The sequence below is a fragment of the Helianthus annuus genome, chromosome 4 (assembly GCF_002127325.2).
Source record: "Helianthus annuus cultivar XRQ/B chromosome 4, HanXRQr2.0-SUNRISE, whole genome shotgun sequence".
In the NCBI taxonomy this organism is placed as follows: Eukaryota; Viridiplantae; Streptophyta; class Magnoliopsida; order Asterales; family Asteraceae; genus Helianthus; species Helianthus annuus.
Genome location: NC_035436.2, coordinates 77,088,821 through 77,094,721, shown reverse-complemented (window position 1 = coordinate 77,094,721; position 5,901 = coordinate 77,088,821).

Genomic DNA, 5,901 nt, shown 5'->3' with positions numbered 1-5,901 from the left:
TGGGTTCTCAGACTCATCGGCATACGCATTCCAGCATTCACGTTTAAAGTGACCTTTCTGCTTGCACTTGAAGCACGTCACCTTGGACTTGTCAAACCCCAACTTGGTAGATGGTCCACCAATTGACTTCCTCCCTGTGATTTCCATGAAATGCTGTGCTCGACGAACTGCACTGGCCATACACCACCTTATGTCGATCAGTTCCATCTCTTCAGGATCAATCTGATCATAATCTTCCTTCATCAGGTTGGTGTTGCCTATCTTCCCTGCTACAAGACTTTCATAAGATTCTAACACAGATGCTAAGAAAACCATCTGTTGTTTATGTTGGTGCACTACATCTGTCGACTTCGTCTTGGATCGAGTCATACATTGTATTGTATAGATTAGGGCACGTTTTACGAGAAAACAGGAGAGTGTATGTATTTTAGGAGTTAGTTTCGCTCATATGGTTATAGGACATGAGGTTTCGCTTATTCGTACACATGTAGTTTCGCTTATATGGACATGACCATATAAGCGAAACCATCTGGCCTATAAATAGCAGTCCATTTGAGCGAAACCATATAGAACGATTCTCTTGTATTCCACGCCGAAGTGCTGCCGGTTTGAAGAACTGCGTGTAATCGAGTGATAATCAATACAATTAGCAGTTTTAGTGAAGATTCAGCTGTTTCTACCTCCGTTTCTTGTAATTCCGCACCTGAAACGTAGTTGAACGCCTCTGAACGACTCAATCGGGTCAGAACACGATAATATTTTCAGAAAATCCAAAAACATTAGAAAAATTTGAAAAAGCCAAAAGCATGATAAAATTCAAAACAAGTTTTGTTGTGAAAAGAGGAAATGATAGTACATCAGTAGACTGTCACAACATGCTAAAGAAATGTAATGAGAAAATGTGATAAACAATCTCACTAAGGATATGCCAGTAGGTTTTTACACAATTAGTAAATTGTGACAAGATATAATCATAAAAATTTCAAACTTGCTTGTTCTGTGGGTTAACAACGACTTGAATATATAGGTAACCCCTGAAATCTTGTTTGAAAGGTCCCTTATTCTGAGATACTAGGTCTTTATGCTCAGTGATATCTGGGGTATTATCCCGGGACTTCTGCTGTATGGAAGTACTGACCTAGTCCCCGGATAATGCTTTCCGCAAATGCTTGAAACATAGCATCGCCCTCAGCAAGCTGATGAAACAATAAATTTGATAGTCACTGCTGTTGTAATCAAAAGATCCTCTAAAGGGGACATACCAAAAGTCGAAGCCGTCATCTCTTTGCGTATATGGAAGTATTGACCTGAGCTCTCATGACCCTCGCATCTAAACCCTAAACAGATATCAGCTGTGGTATACTCACCTGTAAGACTGAATATTGGGATCTGGATACGGGAGTATATTCGAGTAGTAGGACACACGAATAAGTTCAAGTTAGTAAAACATTAATTCGTATCTCGAAGTAGTTGAAATTTGTGTTAAAATTTAAGTGGACCAATATACTTACAATCTAAGTGAATTGTTTGGAACTAAAAATGTAATCAAGCTTAACGGTGTTAGTGACATGTTTTCATAACTGATATGATCCTCTTACGCAATCTCACAAAAATATTGTCTGTAAATATTTCAGTTTCTACTTTATTCTGATTTTACAAATAGTGTTTACTTTCTTTCAGAAAAATCCAAAAAGATTTTGTGTGTGTTTTAACATAAACTTTTGAAAAAAAAGTCAAAAAGATTTTCAACAACTAATGATTGAAAGCTGATTTTCAAAATTCTATGTGCTAAACATGATGACATTGTTGTGAGGGGAGTGTATCTTAATGGTCAAAATATGTTTTTAAAATCAACAAGTGGTTCATCATGTGTGTGTAATCTGAGAGAGAGTAGTTGTTGGTGAATATGTTATGAGAGGGAGTCATCTGACTATGTCAGGAGTTGGTGCACTACAAATTGTTAAATTTAGAAGATTTACTTCTGGGTGAAGTATGTGTAGGTTTATCCAAGTTTCGATCCTGGAAATTGATGTTTCTGTAGTTTGAGCCAGGTTTCGATCTTGGAACATAAAGAGCCAGACAATGATCCTGTATCAGATGTTGCTGAAGAACAAAGGAATGCCAACAAATTGAGAGGGGAGTCTGTTGATGAAGATAGAGAGAGAGAAAAGCCCAGAGACTGATCAAGGCTGAAGATGTGAAGACACAGCATTGTCGTGACTCGATGAACGACTCCGTCAACATCTGAGGGGGAGTTTGTTGGTGCACTACATCTGTCGACTTCGTCTTGGATCGAGTCATACATTGTATTGTATAGATTAGGGCACGTTTTACGAGAAAATAGGAGAGTGTATGCATTTTAGGAGTTAGTATCGCTCATATGGTCATAGGACATGAGGTTTCGCTTATTCGTACACATGTAGTTTCGCTTATATGGACATTACCATATAAACGAAACCATCTGGCCTATAAATAGCAGTCCATTTGAGCGAAACCATATAGAACGATTCTCTTGTATTCCACGCCGAAGTGCTGCCGGTGTGAAGAACTGCATGTAATCGAGTGATAATCAATACAATTAGCAGCTTTAGTGAAGATTCAGCTGTTTCTACCTCCATTTCTTGTAATTCCGCACCTGAAACGTAGTTGAACGCCTCTGAACGACTCAATCGGGTCAGAACACGATCCTATAGTTTAGCAGACTCCTCGCTGAAATTCTGAGCGTTCTTTAAGTCTACAGCGATGTTGCATTGAAATAGATTCTTTGCATCAGAATGATTTGCAGATGACGAAGATCCACTGTGAAATCCACTGCTTTGACTTTCTTTGTTTGAAGTGTTAGAACTCTCAGCTGAAAATGCTGTCTTGGGAGATGTACTCTTTGGCATCATGCTCTTTGGATAATACAATTCCAAGTTCTGCTGGTACGATGAGTGATTGACTTTGTGTGTCTTCTTTAGCTCCAGCTCATGACTTTCAAGTCTCTCAATCAGCAAATCTACAGTTAACACTTTTGGCGGTTTGATAGTATTCTTCAGCATCAACGCATAATATTGCCAATCCATCTCGTCTGGCAACGAATCAAACAATTTGTCAACTAGCTCATCTTGAGTATATGAAATTCCATGTCTCGCCAGTTCCAGCTTCAGGTGCCGAAACCTCTCAATCATTTTACAAACTGATTCATTCTTTAAACACCGAAACAAATCAAACTCTTTTCTAAGTAGTTTCTTTTTGTTCTTTACTATTTCTGTACTTCCTAAACATTTGGTTTCTAACTTTTTCCACAGATCTTTAGCACTACTGTACTCGATCAAAGATATTATATCTTCACGAACAGACTGAAATAGCAGTGCAATGCATTTCTGCTCAGCGACAAATGCCTCTATTTCTTCAGATGATAATAAGGTTTCACCCTTTTTGCCTCCATCATCATATCCATTTTTGAGACTCTTTCAGCTAGGAAAAGCAAAAGCCATCAACCAATCCTCAAACTTCTTTGCCCACCAATTGTATTCTTCGATAGCCATTAACTTCGGGGGTTTGTTATAGGTTCCAAACGCGCTTTCAACTTCCAAAGCATCCGATAACTTTTTCTTTGGATTTGGCGTGTTCTCATTTGTGTTGCTCGAAGAAGTATCGTCTCCAGAATTTCCAGAAACGCATACATATCGCTAAACGGGTTCAAGAATATATCATCCATCTTGTACGTACCTGAAAAATCAGCAAACACTTAGAAAATTTTCGAAGTTTTGAAAAACAGCAATTTCGAGCGAAATCAATCAGGAACTGTTCGAGCGAAATCAGATATATTCTGATTTCGAGCGGAATCAGGTGATAAGTTTCGAGCGAAAACAGAAAAGTTCTGATTTCGAGCGGAATCAGAAGGTATCTTTCAGGCAGAATCAGAACCAAACTTTCGAGTGGAATTAGAATTTTATGCTTCTACGAGCGAAATTAGCTATTTCGCTCCAAATGACCAATTGTGTTTTCGAGCGGAATTAGAAAATTATGTGCGGAATTAGCTTTTTCAAGCGAAACCTTCGAAGAACCTTTCGAGCGGAATCAGGTTTTAAGTCATTTTTACCAATTTTAATCCGAATTTTAACCTGATTCTTTCTAGGGTTTGTTAATACTATGTTTTACACAATATACTCAAAATTCAGTCCATTTCAATCGTTGGAACTAGTTCAAATCAGAAAAGTATGAGAAGAAGAGAGTAGAAATGAGAAAATCCGGTAGAATCAAGCTGCTATGGTATGAACTCCTCGTCCTGAGCTCTGATACCACTTGTTGGACCGTGTGCGACCCTAAATAGTCAGTAAAAGGCAGTTCATCTTCATATACAGAGGCGGAATCAAAGTAAATGAAGTCACACAGCTTTATCCGTTTAATTTCCTTTCTATTAATGCTTTCTGAGTAAATTTTAACAGCAATTCGACACCTAGCACATGACATGATTTCGCTCCAAACGTCACTGAATGAGATCACACATCAGCTATTTATAGTGTTGCTGATTCCGCTCCAAATGGTTCGAGCGGAATCACCATGTGATCATTTACGAGCGGAATCACCAAGTAACGTTTGGAGCAGAATCATAACTTGACTCTTGGAGCGGAATCACCTAAGACCACTAGGAGCGGAATTACATGTTGTCCTGATTTCGCTTCAAATGACATGAATGTCATTTGGAGCGGAATTACACTCTAAAATCCAATTTTCATTTCCGAGCTCCAATCTAACCTATCTAGATCTAAGACTCGATAAAGACGTAGTAAACAGACATTCAGTGCACCAACACCATGTTTCAATGGTTCTACTCGATTGAAGTCATTCTTCGCCAAAGCGGATGTGTTGGACCGTTGTATGACCCGAAAAGTCAGTCGAAGTAGTTCATCTTTACATACGAAGGCGGAATCAACGTAAGTAAAGTAAAAACAGCTAATCCTTTCAATTCCTTGTGTTTATATTGCTTTCTGATAAAATTTTAGCAGAGTTTTAGCACCTTAGCACACACATACGTCGTTACAAATGATGAACCGCTCAAGCCTATTTATAGAAGACTTGAGTCGCTTATGTGACAGTCCAAATAAGCGATCCAGCATCTTTGTCACATAAGCGATCCACATTCGTGTCCTAAAAGCGGTTCAAGACTAAACCTAATTACACAAAAGCGGTCCACAATATTACATTGACACATAAGCGGTCCTAAGTCTATATTACACAATATTTACACTTTGACCCCTTATAGACCAATCTTGACTTCAGACAGTTTGTAGACGCAGTCAACAGACATTCCGTGCATCAACAGACTCCCCCTTGGATGTTGACGTAGTCTTTTTAGCATCTTCAGATCCGTTGTCTTTAGTCTTTGTCTTTTCACCAACTCTGTCTGTCACCTTAAGCATTCTTCACAGGTTCCCGGACTGACTTCTAGCTTTATCTACAAGCTTCCATTAGCTGTTGATCCAGACTCCCCCTCTCACTGATTCCCCCTCTCATTATGCTGGAATCTTGAGATATCTGGTTCAAGCTTTTGCAATTTGCCTCCGTTGGGAAATATCGTCCAAACCTGTTACTCAACCAATAACATTACAATCTATCTTTTCAAACAATAAACACTAATACAATCAGCTTTTAGATATCCACTCAAGTTTACAAGTTCAATTTAATGACCCTGCATACTTGATTAATCTACCAAGTTCAACTTAATGACCCTGGTTGATCTGTTGAAGAAACAAACTGATTTAGTAAAACAATTTTCCAATTTTCAAAAAAAAATAAAATAACAAGTATCAACTTAATGAACTTGTTTAAAACTTTGAAAACAAACATTTTCCAACAATGTAAGCTCTCCTCGATCTTCAGCTCAGAATCTCCTGCATCTGCTTCATCTTTCTA